A 21,770-nucleotide genomic window follows, 5' to 3' on the forward strand; every position below is an offset into this window, starting at 1 on the left:
TGGGATGATCACTGCAGACTGCAGACTGGCTCCTCTGCCGCTGCCGTCTTTCCTTCTTCTCTCTCCGGGAATCTGCCCTGACTGACTCAAGACCTGCCCTTTTATAGCAATGGGCGTCCGCTCCCTGAACCTTCACCCGAGGCCGGGGCTCCGCCCACTGTTCACCTCCGAACCTTCACCCCTCGAACGCCTCACGGGAAACCCCATTCTCGACATCATGGGTTGGTGTCGGGGAAGCCCTCTTTTGATCTGATTATGTAAATTGGCTCGCGGCGCAATGGTGGCATTGGCGGTGGTGCAGAGGTGGCGTCCCACACTGACGGTTGGTACGGAGGTGGCATTGCCTGCTGTTGGAGATGATGGCGTTCTCGTAGATGTTTCGAAATAAAGGACAGAGAAAGAATAATGGCTACCTCAAAGATTTGCAGCCCTTCACACATCGGTGGGGGATCTAACCTGAAACACATACTTATCAAAATATCTGATCTCTGGGGAACCTGAATGGTGTTTTGTGAATTTCCACAACCGCAACAATATATACATACATACATGTATATACTGCGTGCACTTTCCACCAGCTCTTCAGGATAGGACATTCCAGGCACCCATCTGAAGGGACCGCCTCAGGTTAACTCGAGGAGAGTGCCGTTTGGTGGATGACACCTCAGCCCCACCCCGCCACACACAAAGCTCATTCTAACCACTCACTGACACATTGTCACAACCATCAACACAACTTCACGTGTGAAAATATGCTTGTCAAAACCTTGGCACCTGGCTGGGCTAGCCAGGAAATCCTCGAAGTGTGGCTTTTGGGCAAACAGTCAATTAAACCTCACGTCGATGTTCATTCTTCTTATCGAGGATTACATAATCGCCCACATCCCCCCACCTGAGAGTACGAATGTTAGGCCTGATACCCAAAGCCGGGACAGGCATAAATCATATGCCACTGAATCGATGACCAAGACACCTGGACCAGAAAAAATCCATCCGCCAATCGCACTGTCTTTATTGAATCCAACTCAAACCTCGTGCTGATTCGTCACCCCATAGCCCAATCATAACATGTCGCTGTTCCCGTTAGATGTTATCGAAAAGTGCAGCTGATTTCTTTGCAACTGCACATTTTGTGTTATGTTTTTGTCACCTCTGAGGATGGAAGATAGCATTCTTTTGAAACGTCAGAATTTTAACAAAGAATTTTATTCTTTACGGCTCAGCATGCTTTTATTTTCTGTACAATATGTCTCCTGAGCTGCCTCTTTATATGTTAACTAATATTACCAAATGGCTATTAAATAATTGAAGGGGGAAACCTTAATATGTACAAATCATGAAGACTGATACAATGTATTAAGTAATACACTCTACATTCTTATGCATGATCATAGTTAATTATACATCGTCATCAATTTCATGCTTGGCCTGTAAGTCACAAGATAAAGCTACAATAATTGAATATGAATGCCTTTACCTTCAGGTTATTGTTTGGCTTTTATTGTTGAGGTATATATTCTTATTTATTTTGCAATTGTTTATTGAAACGGGACCAGGGGACATAATTTGAAGATGAAAAAGAAAAGTGGAATAACGTATATAATGAGATATTTTGCATATGTCTGCAGGTATGGGGTGGCAGAAAGTCTCAGTCAATTACACTCACCTCTGGGCTCTTTAGTTGTGTTAAAAATAAATAATTTGAATAATTATGCCCATGAAGAATACCTTTTAAAAATATTACAAGTACCCTTTATCATCAAGTAGAGAAAGTTTTTTTTTTTTTCTTAATGCAATGAATATGTTGTATTTAAAGGCTTTTCATCAATTTCATTGTTCCAGCATACAGTGGTCTGCAAAAGTGTTCACCCTTCCCAATAATGCCACATTGAGATGAATTATGAATTATGTAGAAACAATTTTTCCAAATAAACTATTTTTTATTCATACGAGAGAGATCAAACGAAACACCGTTGTCGTTAAGTAAGGTTACATGTCAGGAATACCTCCAAAAAACATGTAGAAATCAAAATTCATTGGTTGCAGAAGTATTCAGCCCCTTCGGTGAGTAATGGGTGGAAGCACCTTTTGCAGCAATGACTGCTGTGAGTCTTTTTGGCTCGGTATCTACTAGCTTTGCACAGTGACATGGTGAAATCTTTGTACATTCTTCACTTGAAAATTTCTTTAGTTCGGCTAGGTTTGATAGGGATCGTCCGATGGACTGCAATCTTCAAGTCTCACCATAAATGTTAAATTGGGTTTAATTCAGGGCTTTGACTGGGCTATTCAAGAACATTTGTTTTCTTCTCATTCAGCCACTCTAGTGTGGCATTTAGCTTGGTGCTTCAGATCGGTGCCCTGCTGAAATGTGAATTTCCAACCCAGTTTCAGATGCATGGCTGAATCAAGCAGGTTTTCATCAAGGATTCTCCTGTACTTTGCACCGTTCATTGTCCCTTCTCACCTGATAAGTTTGCCAGTCCCTGCTGATGAAAATCAGCCTCATAACATGATGCTGCCACCACCATGCTTTACAATAAAGATGGTGCTGACTGGATGATGTGTAGTGTAAGGCTTGCATCAGATGTAACGCTTTGAATGTTGACCAAAGAGTTCAATTTTTGTCTCATCTGACCACAAAACTTTTCTCCACATGCCTACAGTGTCATTAAGATGCTTTCTCACACATCATTTTCAGTAATGGTTTCTTTCTTGCCACCTGTCCATAGATGCCGGCTTTGTTAAGGGAACGGGATATTGTTCATTGATGAACACTGACCCCCATCTTTATCATGGAGCCTTACAGATCTTGCAGTCATTTTTGGATTCACAGTGACATCCTGAACAAGTTTCCTGCTTGCCCAGCTGTTGAGTTCGGTTGGATGACCTTCTCTGGGTAGGGTCTGGGTGGTATGATACATCTTCCACATCTTAATGATGGATTTCACCATACTCAAAGGGATAATGAGTGACTTTGAAATCTTCTTATAACCCTCTCCTGAACGGTGCTTCTCCACCACTTTACGTCTGATTTCTTTATTAAGCTCCATGGTCTTCATGTTTGCCTTGTTGGCTGACCAAGTGAGTTGCACCTTAAAACTCTATCGATAAGTGGTGGAGCTTAATTTTTAAGTTAAACCACTGATTACATCCAGGTGAAATATGTTACACTTATTTTGCAACATTTCAAACAAATAATTTGCTCATGAAGTGATTTCGGGTTGATTAATGAGGCGAAGGGATTGAACACTTATGCAACTGAGAATCATCTGATTTTCTCTGTTAATCTAACTTATTCACATTTTATCTACATCTTTGAGTTTTATCACTTTGGAGTAGTTTGTGAAGACTCAAAACATTAATTTTGATTTGAAAGCATCATTAAATAATCTCAGGTGGCATCAAAAAGTGAAAACATTGGAGAGGGTGACTACTTTTGCAGGCCACTGTATGTACTTGTATATGCCATTAAACAAGCAATTGCATGATTGGGGACTGATACATTTTTATTAATAATAGATTTACTTTCACCTTTTGCTTTCTTTTTTTTTTCTTCTTCTATATTGCCTGCATCATCCATGCTTCCCATTCTGAAAGGGTAGATCTTTGATTGGATATAGTTGAAATGCTTCATTACATTCCATTCAACTCATTTGTAAACTTACCTCTGACACTCTTATTCATTAGATAATGCATATGGTGTTCTCTCAGATGATCAAAGTTATATCTGTGTCATTGTCTACCTACATGTCTTTGTAATAGTCATTTGTTTTGGTATCCCCTATAAAACTATCTTTAACATTGTACTTTAACATTCATTTATCGTTCTATCTTTTCTTTATCGAGATTAAAGATTTTTTTTACACTAAGTTGTCCATCAACATCTATCTTAAATTGAGGATTGTAAATACAACCAAATTACTTATTCAAATTTTATAATTCCTTCCTAATTTGAATTGACATCAAGTTTATTTTTTTTTTTAAAGATATACGTTGGTTCTCAAAGTTTGGTTTGTTTTCACATTTTCCTGCTTTTTTCCAAGTTAAACTTAATCTTTCAACCACTTTTTTTATCTATACAAAATCAAGGCTCTCACAGAAGAATAAGATGACAAAGGATAGAAATGGAATGAACTGAATTGACAGTGGGACTACATGCAGGCTAAACAAGTAGGGACACAAACAAATAGGAAAGAGAAAGAGGACGGGTAAGAATACAGTGATCTGCAAGAAAAAGGGTTGGGTTGGGTGGGTTCATGGTAGTATAAAAGGATGACTTGAGAGAGTGCTACACCACCTTGTTGAAGCTCTGGCAGGAGGAGTGAGATTGAACAGCCCAATGAGGACAGCTCCACAAACGTGATAAAAGAGTGGAGGTATGAAGTCAGCTTGGATTTTTGGAGTTTAACCATGAGGGAATTACTGCAAAAAGTGTGCCTCCTGTAGGAGCGCTATGAATGGCAGGAGGGCTGAGAGAGCAGAGGGAACTACTGTACACTGGAGGAGAGGTTATAATAAACAGAGAGACCACCAACCTGTCTGCAATGTGAGAGCAACAGTCTTCTCCTGCCCCAATGCTAAAATGTCAAAATGTTGACGTTTTTAGACTCCTTAGAATTAAGGAGAGATGGATGTGATGTTGGAGGGCTGCCCCACATGGAAGAGCAGCATGCCATTAAACAATGAACAAACACCAGACTCAGTGGCATAATGGTTCGAGAGTCTACAATGGGTCAAAGAGGATGGCTGTTTCATTCCGATGAAGGTGGAGTCATACCAAATACTTTAAAAATTGTATGTCCTGCTACCTTACTTCACACCACATTTCAAAATAGAACACAGGAAATCGCCAGAGGATGTCATCCATGAGGAGGAGAAAATTTCTCCTCAATTGTCCAAGTGGGTGCAGAGAGGAAATCAATCATAAATATTGCGTTACCGATACCTAAAGTGCCCCAGAAAGGAATATCACTTTCCCTAAGCTCAAGTTTGTCTCATGTATTTGTTTGCATGTGTGTTTGTGATTTGTGTTGCAGATCCTCCATGAGCCTCAGACCCTGTAAGATAGACACCTTGTAGTGTGTGAGTAGTTTGGATTTTTCAAGGAATGACTTTTTGCTGTTTGGGTTTTGCAATAAAGGTGGTATAATCTCCCACCTAGTATTGACTATGTGTAAGATGACAACATTCACATGGTGCACCTGCCAATTCTTTTCAAACATCGAGTAATGTCATCAAGTCGGAAGAATAGCAATGCCAAAAAGGCTCTTTTATGGCCAAGCTACTTGAAAATAGTGCAAGCCTATATATTTATGAACTGAATAATGAAGGCAAGTTACGTGTGAAGTGTGACTACCTCTTAAGTTCCTTTGCAGACCACAGCATCGATGTCTTTTCAGTAAAAGAAACTGCAATAAAGATCTGTTACATGCTCCCAGCTACCATATTCATGGCTTTTACCTCCTTGTGGCTGTTTACCATCTTGAACATGGCATGACTACCTACATCAAGCAAAGCCTACATCATTGCATATATATGGCAAAAATGAAGGTGAGCAGTTGACATGCTTGGCCTCCATTGCAGAACAACACCTCCTTTATGACCCTAAATATGCTGGCGAAAATGCCGGTGGAATAGTGAAGGCAACCCCAGCCTTTGTTTTAGTTTAATGGACATAGATGGGCACCTTCTGCTTGCATCCTGAGGGATCCCATCTGATTTTCCACAAATCCAACACTGCTCAGCTATAGTCTACATTGGAAATGAGGAGCGACTGATCATATCTAAACGAAGGCCTCAATATTATTCTTCCATATGCAGCACATGGCTGTGGATATCATCATTTACTGAGGGTGCAGCTATGTCATTGTACGGCCTGAATGGAACTTCTGCAAAACAAATTTGCTGAAATATACTGCTGAAAAGAAGACAAGATAAATCGCCTAGATCCCACTCCACAAAACTGTGGTAGCCTTAGCAGATTCTCAAGACCGCTGCCAAAAAGAACCTCCCTCATGAGTACCGGAAATCCTACGCACCACATTGGCCTCCTGATGCAGAGGAAATATAAAGTGACTGGGGACCCAGACGTCGCCAGAGCGATATTGTAATCTTTGGACTCAGCCCGGTGACAAAGACGACACAGGATGACACCCAAACATTCTTGCAAAAAAGCATGGCTATTGCTCCATTCTCTGGATCACATCAAAGTAAGTGTTCTGCTCCAGCATCATAGTACTTTCTTGAACTAGAGCTGGTAAAGCAGCAGGATAAGACAGTATCTAAACTGAGTTTTTGAAAAACTTAGGCTCAAATAAATGGAGGGATTGGCATCCCGATGTACTAATGTTCACTTCACTAGTGACGCACCACCAATTCTGTGAGAGGCAAAGGCCATTGCCATCTTCCAACCAGATAAACAGGTTGACGATGTCTCAAGTTGCTGACTAACTTCACTCCTATGTACAACATATAAGGTGTTGGAGTGACTTTGGTTGGCCTGTGTTAGGTCAATGGTATACTTCTCCCTGTCAAATGATCAATCTCGTTTCAGATCAAGAAGCAATGATGACCAAGTAATCAGGTTAACCACACATCTAAGCTTGCTTTCAGTGTACCCTCAAGACTTGTTCTGTAGTTGTGGACCTTTCACCAGCCGATTATACATTCTCGAGAAACGAACAGTTAATAAAAGTAGCCAAACTTCTCTGCTGCTGAACAGCAATGTGGGTCTTAATGTCATTTTTGAGCAATCACCAGTTTTGAGGCTTCCTCGAAGATGAGGCAAAAGTTCTTCAAGGACCCCAAATAAGGGTCTCCCACTAGGTTCTGTGTTGATGCCTTCACTTTTTCATATTTACGGAAATAATACATTGCACACACCATCACAGAAATTTGCTTATGCAGATGATGATGTTCTCACTCCATGGGATTGAGCCATAAGGAGATGAGGCTTGCAGTCTTCTGGGACCGAAAAGTAATGGAGGAGTATTTCACATGCTGGCAAATTTATCCAAACACCTTAAAAACCATGCCAACTGCTTTCCACTTTCCAGTTCTGGACAGGTTGGCTTCAAAGTGACGTCTTATGGTTGGGCAAAATATTGTCAAGTTTTAGGCCCCATGTCACAACTGCTAATTAGCACAGTTGGGCATTAAGTCATAAACACTGAGGTCGACTGCCTTGCGAACGGCCGGCTTAAGGATGAATTTAATATGGGGTACCCCAAGCCGTGGAGGGTGTTCTGCTTTGAGTGAGTGTGTCTAAGCACGTTCGTTATCATGATTACAATTAACCTAATTTGAACTCCGAGAGATTAACCAAAGAGTTGGTGTCAAAGCCACCCAATGCTCGCCTGTTTATACATTTTTCGTTTTTAAAAGACGATTCTAATAATATTTTTTTTATAAAGCATTGCAGTGAAGTCTGATCCAAATAATTTTAAAGCAATATATGTATTTGTATATTGTAATCAGTAAAAAAATAGTGTGGTAGATAAAAACATTAGAAAGGAAACAAAATTAATTTCATTTGGACTTCATTGCGTCCCTAGTACACATATTAAATGAATGGCAAGCGTCTAGTATAAACTGGCGAGCATTGGGTGGCTTTGACACCATCTTAGGTTGAAATGCATTTTTTTTTTAAATCATTTGTTAATTTCAACTTCACTACACCAATACTTCACCAAAGGAACCTCCGTGCTAAATATCAGCATCCTAGTACACATATTAATGAATGGCAAGCTTCTAAATAACTTGCACCAAAAACTTTAACGTTGATGTGCTACAAAAAAGTTAAGTTCAAAACAGGTCAAAAATTTTAAACATTTGAAATTATTTTTTAATTTCAACTTCACTACATCAACAATATACCCCAAAGGAACCTCCATGCCAAATATCAGCATCCTAGTACACATATTAAATGAATGGCAAGCTTCTAAATAACTTGCACCAAAAACTTTAACATTTTCACGCTCACGCCGGGGGTATCGCTATAGCTCTCTGTTCTTCGAACAGGCGAGCTAAAAATGTAAAGTTGGGTGTAGGAAGAGGGGGAGAAAAACACAATAACTTGGAAAGGAAGGGATGAGCTTGGAAAGGGGGTGAGGGGTGGGGAGAAGGTTAGTAGTTTGGAAAACAAGTCCAGAATCTAGAATTATGATTATTCATCATCCCATTAATGTCTTGGGAGAAGAAAAGTGCATGATGCATGATTTGATGTTTTTGCTTCATTTACTATTTTAAGTAATTGGGTGAAAGTAAAATTTTGTATTTCAGCATCAATTTTTTTGTCTTCTTTTCACTCATGCTTTTATATAAAATCTTACTTGTAAAAATAACCATGAGGACAAATGTAGGGTGGGCCATAAAAAGGTATATCGGGTGGGCCATAAAAAAGGTATACAGGGTGGGCCATAAATAAAGTAATAAATAAATTATATCAACTCAGTACCATTGTCAGATATGAAATAATTTTTAATGTGAAAATATTTGAACAAAACAAGTGTCAATAATTAAACGGAGTGCTCAGTACGGCCTCCCGTCCGTTCTAGACATTTTTTAATACACATCAACAGGTTACGCATCACTTTCTGAAGGGTGCCTCACATAACTGCTGAGATAATCCGAATAACTACATCTTTCAAATCAGCAATTGTGGTTGGTTTCAAATGAAACACTCTCCCTTTGACTCGTTCCCACACAAAATAATCCAGCAGCGACAAGTCAGGGGATCTGCAGGCCCATGGAAATTCAGTTCTGTGACTGATAAGGCGATTAGGAAATTTTTCTGAAAGCCAAGTGAAACATTCATTGGAGGTGTGAGATGTGGTTCCATCTCGTTGAAATCACAGATTTTCATTGTTTCTCACCCTGTTTCATCGTTAAGTCTTCAGCATGTGAAGATAAAGATCTGCTATCACAGTTACTGCCGTTTTGGTCTTCAAAGAAATAGGGAGCATAGATTTGTCACAAACTCTATCCACACTAGATGGTGATTTTCGTTGAGGGAAGTGATGATTCTTCATGTTCTTGTGGCTTTTCAAATCCCCAAATTTGTAATTCTGTTCATTCATCATCCCAGTCATGTAAATATCACACTCTTCAGAGAAGATGAGGTAATCAACACCAATCTCTTCTTTTTCGAGTGCTTCCAAAAAGCGGTAACAAAATGAATACCGCCTTCTGTGATTAATTTTCATCGAGTGCATGGAAAAGCTGAATTTTGTTCGGAAAAAGCTCGATATCTTCCTTCAGTAATTGTCACACCAACATGAGACTGATTCCTGTTTCAACTGAGTCGTCTTGTTGATTTGATTGGACTTCTGTCCATGTGTTATCGTACAGCTTCAATAGTCTCTGGAACTCGAACACCGACATGCCATCCAGAACCACCTTTACTCCCCACACAGGAGGAGAGAGTATTGCATTTGTGTCTGTTTGTTAATTGCAAAATTGAAAATTCACAGGTATATTAGTTGGTCTGGTCTGTTATTCTGTTTTGTCTGTCTGTCTGTCTGTCTGTCTGTCTGTCTGTCTGGTTGTTACTTACAAAATCGAATATTCGCAAGTATATTTGTTGGTCTGGTCTGTTATTACTTGCAAAGTTGAAGATTTTACAAGTATATTGGTCAGTCGCTTTTGTTATTGTCTGTTTGTTTGTCAGTCGCCTACATGTTACAATTCGAAACTGATTGTCAAACTTTACGAAGTTGTGGAGGTAGTCTCAACTGAGAAGCCGATTGATTTTGAGGTCAAAGGTTATTTTGAGGTCAAATTTGTAAAAATCGTCATTTTTCATTTGATTGACTTGAAAGTTGAACAGGATTTGCATATTGCATCACTGAGTTGGGAAACCAACTATGTTTGAGGTCAAAAGGTCAAAGGTCAACTCAAGGTCAAACTCCTAAATCATCAATTTTCAACTGAAAAACGAATACATTTTCATCCGATTGACCTGAGGTTTGATTAATACTGTCAATTTTAATCTCAATGAAATGGACAATTTGATGTATCCATGGCAACCTTTGAAGAGGGGGATGGATTTTGCAAGTATTCTGCTCTGCACAATATCTTTTTCTTGTTCTGTTTGTCTGTTAATCGCCTACAAATCACATTTTTAGTCCGATCTTCATGAAACATCACCACCTGATAAGAGGGAGTGACAAACTGGAAGTCTATTGTTTTTGTGGTCAATAGGACAAAAAGTCAAGGCCACATCAATTGTTTCTTTTCAACCAATTCACTTGATATCTATGTATATATTGTAAATAAAACTGAAAAACACAGGTGGATGGTGACCCTCATTGAGGTGAGGTCTTGGTCGACCCCTGTGAGTATGTCTATCAATTATGTACTATTTGAGCATCAGTTGGACTGTATGTCTATTAATCATATATTATTGGACCTTGACGACGTTTATTAATTACCTCTGTTAATTACGGACTATTGGAACATACCTTTTAGACACGTAGATCTTTAAAGCCTTCACACCCTTTACTCTTTCGACCCCTTAGACTCTTAAGACCCCAAAGACCCTTTAAGACTCCCTAAGAGCCTTTAAGACTGTAACACCTCAAAGTCCCTTTCGACCCGCAAGAACCTTTTGACCATTAAGATGCCTTAGACCCTTTATAACCCTCGGACCCTGTAGGCCCCTGTTCTTCATTGCATGGCCCATGAGTCACTGGAGGCCCCTGTTGGCCTCAAGTGTGGCCCCATGACATGCGACCGAAAATACACAAATGTGCAAACGCCCCTCATAATCCACCATAAATGCTATCAAATTGAACCAATGGTTTCAAATGAGTGTTCCAACCTTAAACATAAAAGTAACATAACTACATCAAGATATGGTTTCAGTATACAAACAATTACGCTTGCAGCACAGTTAACCACAACGAAGAAGAGTATGTGGAGGTGGGGCCTAGTAGCAGCCATTACAGAGTCCTGCAGGTGATGTGGTGGCTCTCACACTGATGTCTTATCAGCAAAAGTGGCCCTCCTCTAAAGCAATAGTGAAAATCACTGCTGTACACCCTATATACCCCATTGGAACCCTTAGTCTCCAAAGATCCTATTAAACCCATTCGACGTTCTGTCTGAGGACCTTCTGCAATAACACTTGAGGTTCACCAGTCATAATCAAAAGGCCCCCCATTGGTAAACTGCCTCAGTACGAAGCTAAGAGGGTGAAAAATATGACAATTAATTAAATTTCTCTTTCTTTTCTTTGAGGTTCTGCTCATCTTGGTTAGAAGCACAGGGAAAAGTCCCACGTGGAAAATAAAAAGTCCCACATGGCAAAGAGAAAATGGGTGTCCATGACAACGATTTCACCCCATTATAATCAAATGGGATGTTCTGAACCCTTTAGATCTTAAATTCCACCCTTTAAACCCCTTCGACCTTTAAAGACCTTTTGATTTTTTTCCGACCTTTCGACCATTTAGACCATTGAGACCTTTCATTTGCAACCAATGACCTTTCATTTGGTAAATCCTTCCATTTATTTGTCAAACAAAATACACCACACAAAACAAGTCCTGGCGAGGGTGTGCAATCTGATTGCTCTTTGTCGTTCACATTTTCTAATGAGCCAGCCTCTTTCATCATTCACACTATACCTCTACTCTTTTGTACGCAGGTACACAATATGCTGCGAATCCTCTCTGAAATGTTCTCTGCACTCTCTTCAGTGACTTTGTTTCAATGAATGTCCTGAATAAAGATGTGCTGCCCATGTTAAATTGCACCATTATTTTTAATATCTGGTAAAAAAAAAACATGTAAAAAATCTTTGTTTGACAGGCAATTAAAGAAAATTTGAAATTTATTCACAACTATGTTACTAAGAAAATCTGGATATGATCAAATCTTGCCTTTTTTTATGGCCCACCCTGGGTATCTGCTTCCTCTTTGATTGTATGTAAATTTATGGACGATTTTGTTAATTACAGTTTCCATTGTTGTGGAACAATGGGCTTACCGTACAAAATATTTTTACGCACTAAATTTATGAAGCTATTGGAAATATGGTAATGCTGTATTTCAATCTCATTTGCATGTCACTTGCATATTCCAGGTGCTTAACATTGTATTCACATTGTCTTTGCGCTTAACATCGCACTGGATGGTTGTAGTTGTACAAAGCTGTCTCTTGAGAACTTTGGTTTAACAGGGCAGCTGGCTGCAGACTATTGTGAGCTGGTTAATTAAGGAGCTGAGATGACTCATTAACGCAGAAACGCATTACAGAGAGGATAGCATAAGAAATGAAATTGAGATGAATGCCTTGCCTTGGTCTGCAAGGAAATGATTTGCCAAAGAAATGTCATGCAGAGATTGCGTTCATGGGATAGGATGTAGAGTTGTGGGAATGGGGTGTGGGGAGGGAGGGTGCAGGGAGTGTTTTACAAAGATTGTCTCCGAATGGACGGCTCTGACCTATTTGTGACTGCCTAATCACACTTTGCATTTATAGCAAGGTGATAAGATATGGGGTGCAAGTCACGTGACTTGTGATCATGTGATTTCTGCTCTTCTTTGTATGAGGAAGGCCTTGCTAAGATTACTGCACCTGGACGTAAATATTGTTGGACGATTTCACTTTGATTTGGAAAAGAGGATCCATATGTAATATTCTCCCATCATCTGTTAAATTCACACTTGCTCACAAAATGTATTTATTTTCTTTTTGTATTTACTAAATGTATTTAACTGAAGGTGGAAGGAGGTTATGTTTTCACACCTGTCTGTCTATTTGTTTGTTACTTGTGAAAATCGAAGTTGGTTGCATGCGTTATTAGCCACAGTTGGACTCAGTCCGAAATGGTGGCTTTTGGATTTGGTCTCGATTTTTGTGTCCGCGCGTGTGTGCGTGCATACATGTGTCCGCAACCATATCTCAGACATGCATGGACCGATTTTATTTGTACATGGCATAAAGACAAAACATGATGGTATATCTATATATATATATATATATATATATATATATATATATATATATATATATATATATATATATATATATATATATATATATCATTGTGTTTCACGACGCAATCAAAGATGGCTGACTGGTGGCCATTTTAGTTGTAAAAAAAACCCGATGCTGAACACGTCCTCAACGATTTCTCGGATATGCATTTAATGATGTTGATCAAACTTGGCACACATATAATGAATGATGGCTTACATAAGCACGTCATTTTTTCTTTCGAGATCAGATCCAAGATGACCGACTGGTGGCCATTTTGTTACTTAAATGTCCCCAACCATTTCTCGGACATGCATGGTCCGATTTTGTTCAAACTTGGCAAAATCACAGCACATGATGGCATTCACGTGCCCCTCACTTTATTTGGCAATCTGATCAAAGATGGCCAACTGCAAGATTGGCAGCCGTTTTAGTTGTAAAAAAACAAATATTTAATACATTCTCAACAATTTCTTATTGACATGCATTAACCAGTGTTGTTCAAACTTGGCACACAGATAACGAATGATGGCTTACATAAGCATGTCATATTTTCGAGATGACATCAAAGATGACCGACTGGCAGGCATTTTAGTTGAAAAAAAACCCCCGATGTGGAACACGTCCTCAACCATTTCTCGATAATTTTTTTTTCAAGATCGGATCCAAGATGTCCGACTGGTGGCCATTTTGTTACTTAAATGTGTCTCCAACCATTTCTCAGACATGCATGGTCTGATTTTGTTCAAACTTGGCACAAGCACAGTATGTGATGCCATACACGTGCACCTTACTTTATTTTGCGATCTGATCAAAGATGGCCGACTGGTAGACTGACGGCCATTTTAGTGGTAAATAAATAATGGGCTTGCCCTTTAACTCCATGGAGCAAAATGACTAAAACAATGGGGCTATGACATTTTTTGTCTTTTTTTCCTTGTTCTACCTGTCTGTTTGTTGTATGTTTATCGCCTACAGGTCACAGCTTTAAACCAATCTTCATGGAATTTCACCATATGTTAGAGTTCGTCATAAGCAATGTCTCTTGTTTTTGAGGTCAGAAGTTCAAAAGGTCATCATAGGCCAAGTTTCTGAAATTGTCAATTTTCATCCAATTGACTTGATATTTGAAGAGATGCATATTTGGTCATTGAATTCAACCACCTATTATTTTTGAGATCAACATAGACCAAAAGGTCAACATAGACCAAAGGTCAACAACTAAGGTGAAATTTCTAAAATCTTCAATTTTCATTCCATTGATTTGAACTTTGAAGAGGATTTGCACATCAGGTCACTGAATTCAACCACCAATTCTTTTTGAGGTCAAAAATTCCATTTTCGTATCGCTTGCCGAAAAGCAACTTTGATCCACTCATCCAGACTCTCTCTTCCTAATATGCGGTGACTTAAATTGCCATCATGCTGGTTGGCCCGGTTTCAGTACCACTCTCAAAGTACTTTAGCGACTGATTGGGACTGACTAAATCTGTCAACTTCCTGATCCAGTACTCAGCCAACGATACTCCATCTCTTCTGGATTTGATTTTGACCAATTTCCAAGAAAATATCTGCTGTTCCTTTTCTGCTCCAATCAGTTCATCTGACCATCTGCTTGTGAAAGCAGTCATCTCTCTGGCTGTTATTAGAGAACCACCTCAGTGCCGATGAGTCTGGCGCTTCATTCAGGCTGACTGGCAGGGTCTTAAGGCAGCCACCAAACTTCTAGACTGGTCTCCAATTTCTACTTTCTCTCATCCTGGGAATTCTTTCAAAGAAATTCTCTCTCTCTCTCTCTCTCTCTCTCTCTCTCTCTCTCTCTCTCTCTCTCTCTCTCTCTCTCTCTCTCTCTCTCTCTCTCTCTCTCTCTCTCTCTGTCTCTCTCTCTGTCTCTGTCTCTGTCTCTGTCTCTGTCTCTGTCTCTGTCTCTGTCTCTCTCTCACTCACTCACTCACTCACTCACTCACTCACTCACTCACTCACAGATTTATCCCATCTCATCTTCAGATGTCCTACCCTTCCTCCCGCCCATAGTACACTGAAATTTGTGGCGAGGCTGTTGTCCAGAAATAACTTGCCATCACCTCATGGAAGGCAAATCCTACTGAAGGCAATCTCAGTTCCTTCCACAAAGCTTGGAACAAGTGTATGTCTACCCTGAGGAGAGCCAGGAAACAACATTTTTCTCATCTTCAGTCTGAACACTCAAACCTGTCACCCTCCTCCAAATGCTGGTGGCCTACAGTTAAGTCTGTTTCTGGTGTACAGTATGTTCCCCCTCCATCACCTCCCTTACCTCAAATGGCTGCACAGCTAACACTGCATGCAAAAAGGCTGAATGCCAAAACACTGTGTTTGCTCCTAAATATTGTGTCGAAAGCCAATTCCTTTCTGTACCCACCTTACCCAGTTACACCCAGCTGTTCCTGGACTCCATGTCCTTTTCTTCTGACAAGGTGGAGAGCTTGCTGTCAAACCTCGACTCAGATTCTGCTACCGGCCCAGATGGCATCAGCCCTCGTGTTCTAAAAACCTGATCTGCTACTCTTGCTCACTCTCTCTCTGTTCTATTCACCCTCTCATTTTCTCAAGGTCATCTGCCATTAGCTAACAAATCAGCAAACATGACTGCTCTGCTTAAAAAATGTGCAGAAACTGATTCCTGCAATGACAGACCAATCAGCCTGCTCCCAATCATCAGCAAGATCCTGCAATCCATCATCGCTTCCGACATCAAATCGTTCCTCTTCTCCAATGGCTTGATTCCCGAGCATCAATTTGGATTTAGACGAGATCACTCAGCTCTGGACATGCTAGTTCTGCTTTCCCAACATTGGATGGAGGTCCGAAATGCCAAACATGAGATCAGAGCCATCTCCCAAGACATATTGCAAGCTTTCGATATGATTTGGCATCCCGCACTGCTCACCAAACGCTCTTCTTATGGTATCCAAGGCAATCTCCATGGTTCGCAGACTTCTTCTCCTGTCACCATCAACACATGGCTCTCAATGGAATTCTCTCATATCCTCTTCCCATACAGGCTGGAGTTCCTCAATGCAGTATTCTTGGCCCTGTGCATTTTGCTGGTTTTCATCAATGATCTCTCAGATTCCCTGGAAAATCCTCTTTATCTATTTGCTGATGATTCCACCCTCTGCTGAACCATCTCTCCTCCCTTTATCAACAGGCAGCAGTCTCTTCGATCTCTGCAGACCTGGATAAAATTACAGACTGGCCAAACACAGAGAATATGTCTTTCAATCCTGACAAAGCTCACCCTCACCATGTCTCTCCAAAAGGACTGTCTGGAAAACCCCCCATCTACTTTCTCAGCAAACCCTTTGGAGAAGTCCTTTCATTCAAGCTTTTGGGTCTCACTATCTGCCACGATCTTCCCTGGGAAAGCCAAATCTCCCAGTTGGCCTCTGTGGCCAGTCGCCGACTGGGCATCCTACATCGTGCAAAGTCCTCCTTGGCACACGTGAGTTTGAAAGAATTTACAAAGCTTTCATCTGCATCTGATGGAGTACTGCTCCCCCCTCCGGGCCGGTGCTCCTGCCTCACACCACACTCGACGTCATGCTGTGCAAACCAAGGCCTTTAGAATCATTGGTATCTCCCACGATGAAGCTGAGTCTTTGGGTCTCTCACTCTCTCACTGGAGGCAGGTCGGTGGTTTTTCTGTTTTCTACGGTCTCCTCTCCATTCTTGCCCGCTGCTCTGTTTGTGATCTTTCCCCCATATATTTCATCAGGTCACTCAAGATCTGCCAAAAAAACCCCATTCTGGTGAAACTGCCAAAATCAAGAATATTTGCTCACCTTCACTCTTTCATTCCTCTTTTTCCCCACCTCTGGAACAAACTCCCAATGCATGCTCTATCCAATCCCACACCTCCCTGCAGGTCTTCAAAACTGCTGTTCACCACCATCTCATACTGTACCTTCCCCATCTAAAATCTTGATCCTTACTAGCCCTGTTAATCCACCACAAACCCACCTCCTTCAAATTCCCTGTTTTCCTTCCTGAAAGTTCCTGTTATCCCATCTTATTTACCCCCATGTACCCCACCTCCATTCCTCTCCTTTCCACAGATCTCCTATTATCTGTTCCCCACTATTTTGTGCTTCTCTCTCCTGCCCCTCTTGTCTCCTGCCTTGTTGTATGTTTCTGCGTATTCGCTCTTACACAAGCTTCGACTTGGTATACAAAAAAACAAATAAATAGGCCAAATGGTCAACACAGGCCAAAAGTGAACAACTAAGGTGCGATTTCAAAAATCCTTAATTTTCAACCAATTGACTTGAAATTTGAACAGGATTTGCATATCATGTCACTGAATTCAACCACCAATTATTTTTGAGGTCAACATAGGCCAAAAGGTCAACATTGGCGAAAATTCTGAAATTGTGAAAAGTCTCATGTACTGTACGTCTCAAGCCAATCTTCCATGGAAATATCATTTTTGAGTATTTCTTGACAACAGGCGTGCTTATCGTTAATACTAATAAAGATATTGTACAGCACATGAGAGAAATTGTATTGTTGTGGGCCGGGGGTCGGTGGCGAGAACGACTGTTAGGTGGGGAAGTTTACGCCGTCTCCCACCAGACTCCCCGGAACTTATAGGCCATCACTCCGGATAACTCCGAAGCCGGCGGATCGATTAATCGACCGTGAAACACCAATATCTCGACCGCGTGGCGTCGGGTTAATTGTCCAGATCCAATATACCTAAGTAACCACGTAGTCTTGGCTACCAGGGATTCACGCCCTCGGAACGTCTGGCTGGACCGGATCACTCTACCAGCTCTGGTCGAGTATCAACTTCCACCTACCAACTCTGGTTCGGATGCAGTCGAGCGGGCCTGCCCAGGACGTTCCAACTACGATGTACCGATTACCGGGGATGAAACCCCGTCTGAACTCAGACCCGGACCATGCTGGACCAAATAAAGAAAGGACGGAAACGAGCTGGGAACATTTCTAATAATTTATTTTCAGAAAACAAAAGACAAGAGAAGTGAGACATCGCGAATATGCAGGAAGTATTAACAATGATCCAAAAAACACTTATTCAGTTCTACTTAAAGATGGACCCACACACAAATGAAAAGAAAACCCAGAGTCTTTATTGGACCCTCGCAGCCGTGGAGAGAGACAAGCTGGGGGTCAGAGTTCGGTGGGTACCTGACCGTCGGAGGGAGGATGTGCTTCAAGATGCGGCACCTGACAAAGGTCGTTGGTCCGATCCCCAGTCGCACGTGGGGGACTCGAGGCTCGTGGCAGAGTTCGGGTGGCGAATAATCGGGGTCTGCGGAGGGGGGTCAGGGTCGCTCTGTCCTTCCTTGTAGAGAGCCAGCAGAAACACGTTCGCCACCTCGATGGCCCTCTGCTCAACCCTTGTGACAGCAAAAATACCTTCGTACAGCAACGTAGACCTCCTGTGACCTCTCTTCATAATCGCCCCCCGTAACTACCCCTTCGTAACAGCAAAAATCCTTAAGAACCTCTCAGAACTTTCGTGCTACCCACCAACAACGCCACAGAGAGTCTCTGGAATTTATGGACCTCCCTCAGTGGGGAGGGGCCTTGGTAAGCACACCTCGCTGTTCGCCTCTCATTGGCCAGGATCCTACAGGCACAGTCTTCATGGGTAGGGTTTCGGCCATGCGGGAGAAAGCCGCCCCTCCCCACCACGCGTGTTTGAGGAAGGTGGATGGTGGTGAAGCCACGATTGCGTGTGGAACGTTCGTGGAAGCCGAGGACTGGGACCGCGAGGCCCCCCTCTCGGCAAGCCAAGGTACGAGCAGCCAACGGTGGTGATGGAGCATGATGGGCAGGTGGTGAGATGTAATAACCGAACAGTGGGAAAAAACATCACAACGCACATATTTGACTCTCCCACTCGACAAAAGGAAGGGACCTGTCCCACACGTATTTACCGGCATAACTAGCTATGGGACATGAATGTTGAGTGCGCGCGGTTTCCAGATTCGTAACAGTATTTTCTGAAACTAAAGCACAGAAATGATAGAATGGACAAAGGAGCTGGTGCAGGTGGTGAATATTATATTGAACAAATGAACATAAGAAATGCATGTTATTATATAAATAAAGGTCGGGAACAATTTTCTTCTTGTGAATTTTGAAATTCCTGTATTTACTCCGCCACTGAAGTTGGACGAAGGTTATGTTTTCACCCTTGTCTGTCGTCTGTCTGTTTGTCAATATGTGAACAGGATATCTGAAGACGTTGTGGACGAAATTTGGTGGACAGATTTGGGGTGTGTGACATGGACGAAATGATGAGATTTTGGTGAAGATTCGCATCCAGATCCGGATTCTAGAATCTTTAAAGTGATCCTTCACCACTGAGAGATAGGGCCAAAAACGATAGACAGCACGATATCTCAAAAAGTTATTGGGCCCGATATGTTCTCCTGGATCAAACAGGCATTGTGTTGCGGAGGCATGCGCTCGACCGAGTGCCCTTCGAGTTCGTTTCTGTTTTCCCCAGTCACCCGTTTATTGCAAATGTTTGTGGTCATTCAAGTAACCTTTCCTCATTTGCTAGTTGTGAGGTTGTTTTCAATGAAGATAACAAATGCTGTAATTGTCCTTGCTTTTTAATGCATCCAAAATAATGCTGCTACATTTGAAAGGCCTTTCAAAGCTTTGGTGGGTTTGGATAAAAGATGGAGCATAAAAAGGCATGCAATTTCACATGGCCTGCAGTGTAAGGTTCTGATTAATTGTTTGCGCTTAACATTCAGTTACAAACCATTAGGCAGATGTGATTTGGTGGTTGATACGTGCAGGAGAAATGGTTTCTCATTGGCACCACAGGCTGAGTTGCTTTGCTCAGCTTACAAAGCTCTTCACATTTTCGGCCTGGTTTCTGAGTGAGTTTGTTCCAGAGGATAACATCACGTAAGATTGCTCACCCTTGCTAACTGATGAGCATCCAGGCTGTGTGTGTAGTTCATATATTGTGCACATATTCGAACATCCTACAAACTTCATACTAATCACCGACAATTGCAGATATCAGCAATATCTGTCATCTAGTGGCTGCAGTCTTTTTTTGCAAACAACAAGAAAGACTATAAGCTTGTCTCGACGATTAGCCGAATCAGCTTGTTCTTGTCACCTAACCAACTCATCCACCTCGTTTTGTCACAAGTTGACCACAACTTTTTCAAACATTGTGCTCCATATAATTTTGGCACCATCTCTCAATGGTGAAGAATCATTTCAGAAAATTGAAAAAAATTCTCGTATCCGGATCCGGATCTTCACCAAAATCGAATTGATTTGTTCCTGTGATGCACCCAACTAGTCCACCAAATTCTGTAGGAATCCGTCCACCACTCTTTGATGTATTCTTCTCACAGGCAGACAAACAGACATGGGTGAAAACATAACCTCCATCTACTTTCGGAGGTGGAGGTAAATATGGTGTACTTCTGGAGTAGACCGCTATAACTGGCTGTCTCATATACTAGGTACTCACGAGTAAATGTACATCTTATAAATATTTTCAAGTGTTTGTGTGTTTGTGTTTTTGTTTCATGGCTGAACTATAGCACCTTGAGCCACCAAAGTTTGGGTCTAGGTGCTTCCGAATCTGGGCAAGGTTTTAACCGACCACACATTGGCCTTAAAGTCCATTTTGAGGCCACCATATGCCACTATAAAGTGTATCTTGGAATGTGGGGTCAGGCAGTGCTGCCGTCGGCCCGAAGGCATAAGGTAACCACCATGACACCAATAACTCCAGAGCTTTTCAATGTCCAACACATCCTGAAACTAGAGCAGTGCCGAGTATGCCCTGCAACCTGCTAGTTAAAGATAACACAGGGTTCATCAAAAGTAGTAGGCTATTGTGTGCTGGTATATCCTGGCGAAACTCCAATTTCCTGCTATAAATTACCACTTATGACACACATGATGAATGACATATATATATATATATATATATATATATATATATATATATATATATATATATATATATATATATATATATATATATATTTCTTGTTCAGGACAACTTTGGCAGGTAGCCTGTCTTTATATCCTCCAACCAGTGAATGGAACTTATCATATGAGATATTTCAGACCATAGATGAGAGTAAATTATACATTTAAAGGAACTTCAACAAACCATACCAGAAGGAAAGAAAAGGAACACAGGTCAGGAGCTTTCATTGCAATGTTGTGACAGAGAAATTAACCTGCCAATGAATTTTCACAGCAAGCGGAATCTATTCCTGCATCCAAATGTCAGCACAGTCACTCTTCATTGCTCTTAATTGGAGGCAATGTGAAGCATGCACAGTCGACCCAGTCAGCCTAGTCAGTTCAGTCAACTTGTTTCAGGAAACAGGCTATTCAAGTAAGGAGTAAGAAAAATGTCATCTGATTTGTCCAATCACATAGAAGATAGTTATGGTACCATGTTGACGTTAATATGGACAAATAGACCCAGCAACACCCATCTCTTCTGCAGGGCAGGTGAGAGCAGGAATTTCGAATTTGGCAAGGGTGCTGCCAATATCTCATTTTCTCTTGATCTTTAATGTCCACCGGGTAATGCCAACAGATGGATCCCCAGATTCTCAAGGGAATATATATTTTGAGGGACCGTGCATTTTCTGATGCAACAAACTGCCTGCGAAGCATCGACCTGACTGTTTCAAGTCAGGTTGAGAATCAAACCCAGGCTATACAGCTGAAAATCACGTGTGCTCTGACTCTGCCATCCTGTTGGACCCAG

Source organism: Eptatretus burgeri, chromosome 4, assembly GCF_056783735.1.
Source record: "Eptatretus burgeri isolate ZD-2024b chromosome 4, Ebu_testis_v1, whole genome shotgun sequence".
Lineage (NCBI taxonomy): Eukaryota > Metazoa > Chordata > Myxini > Myxiniformes > Myxinidae > Eptatretus > Eptatretus burgeri.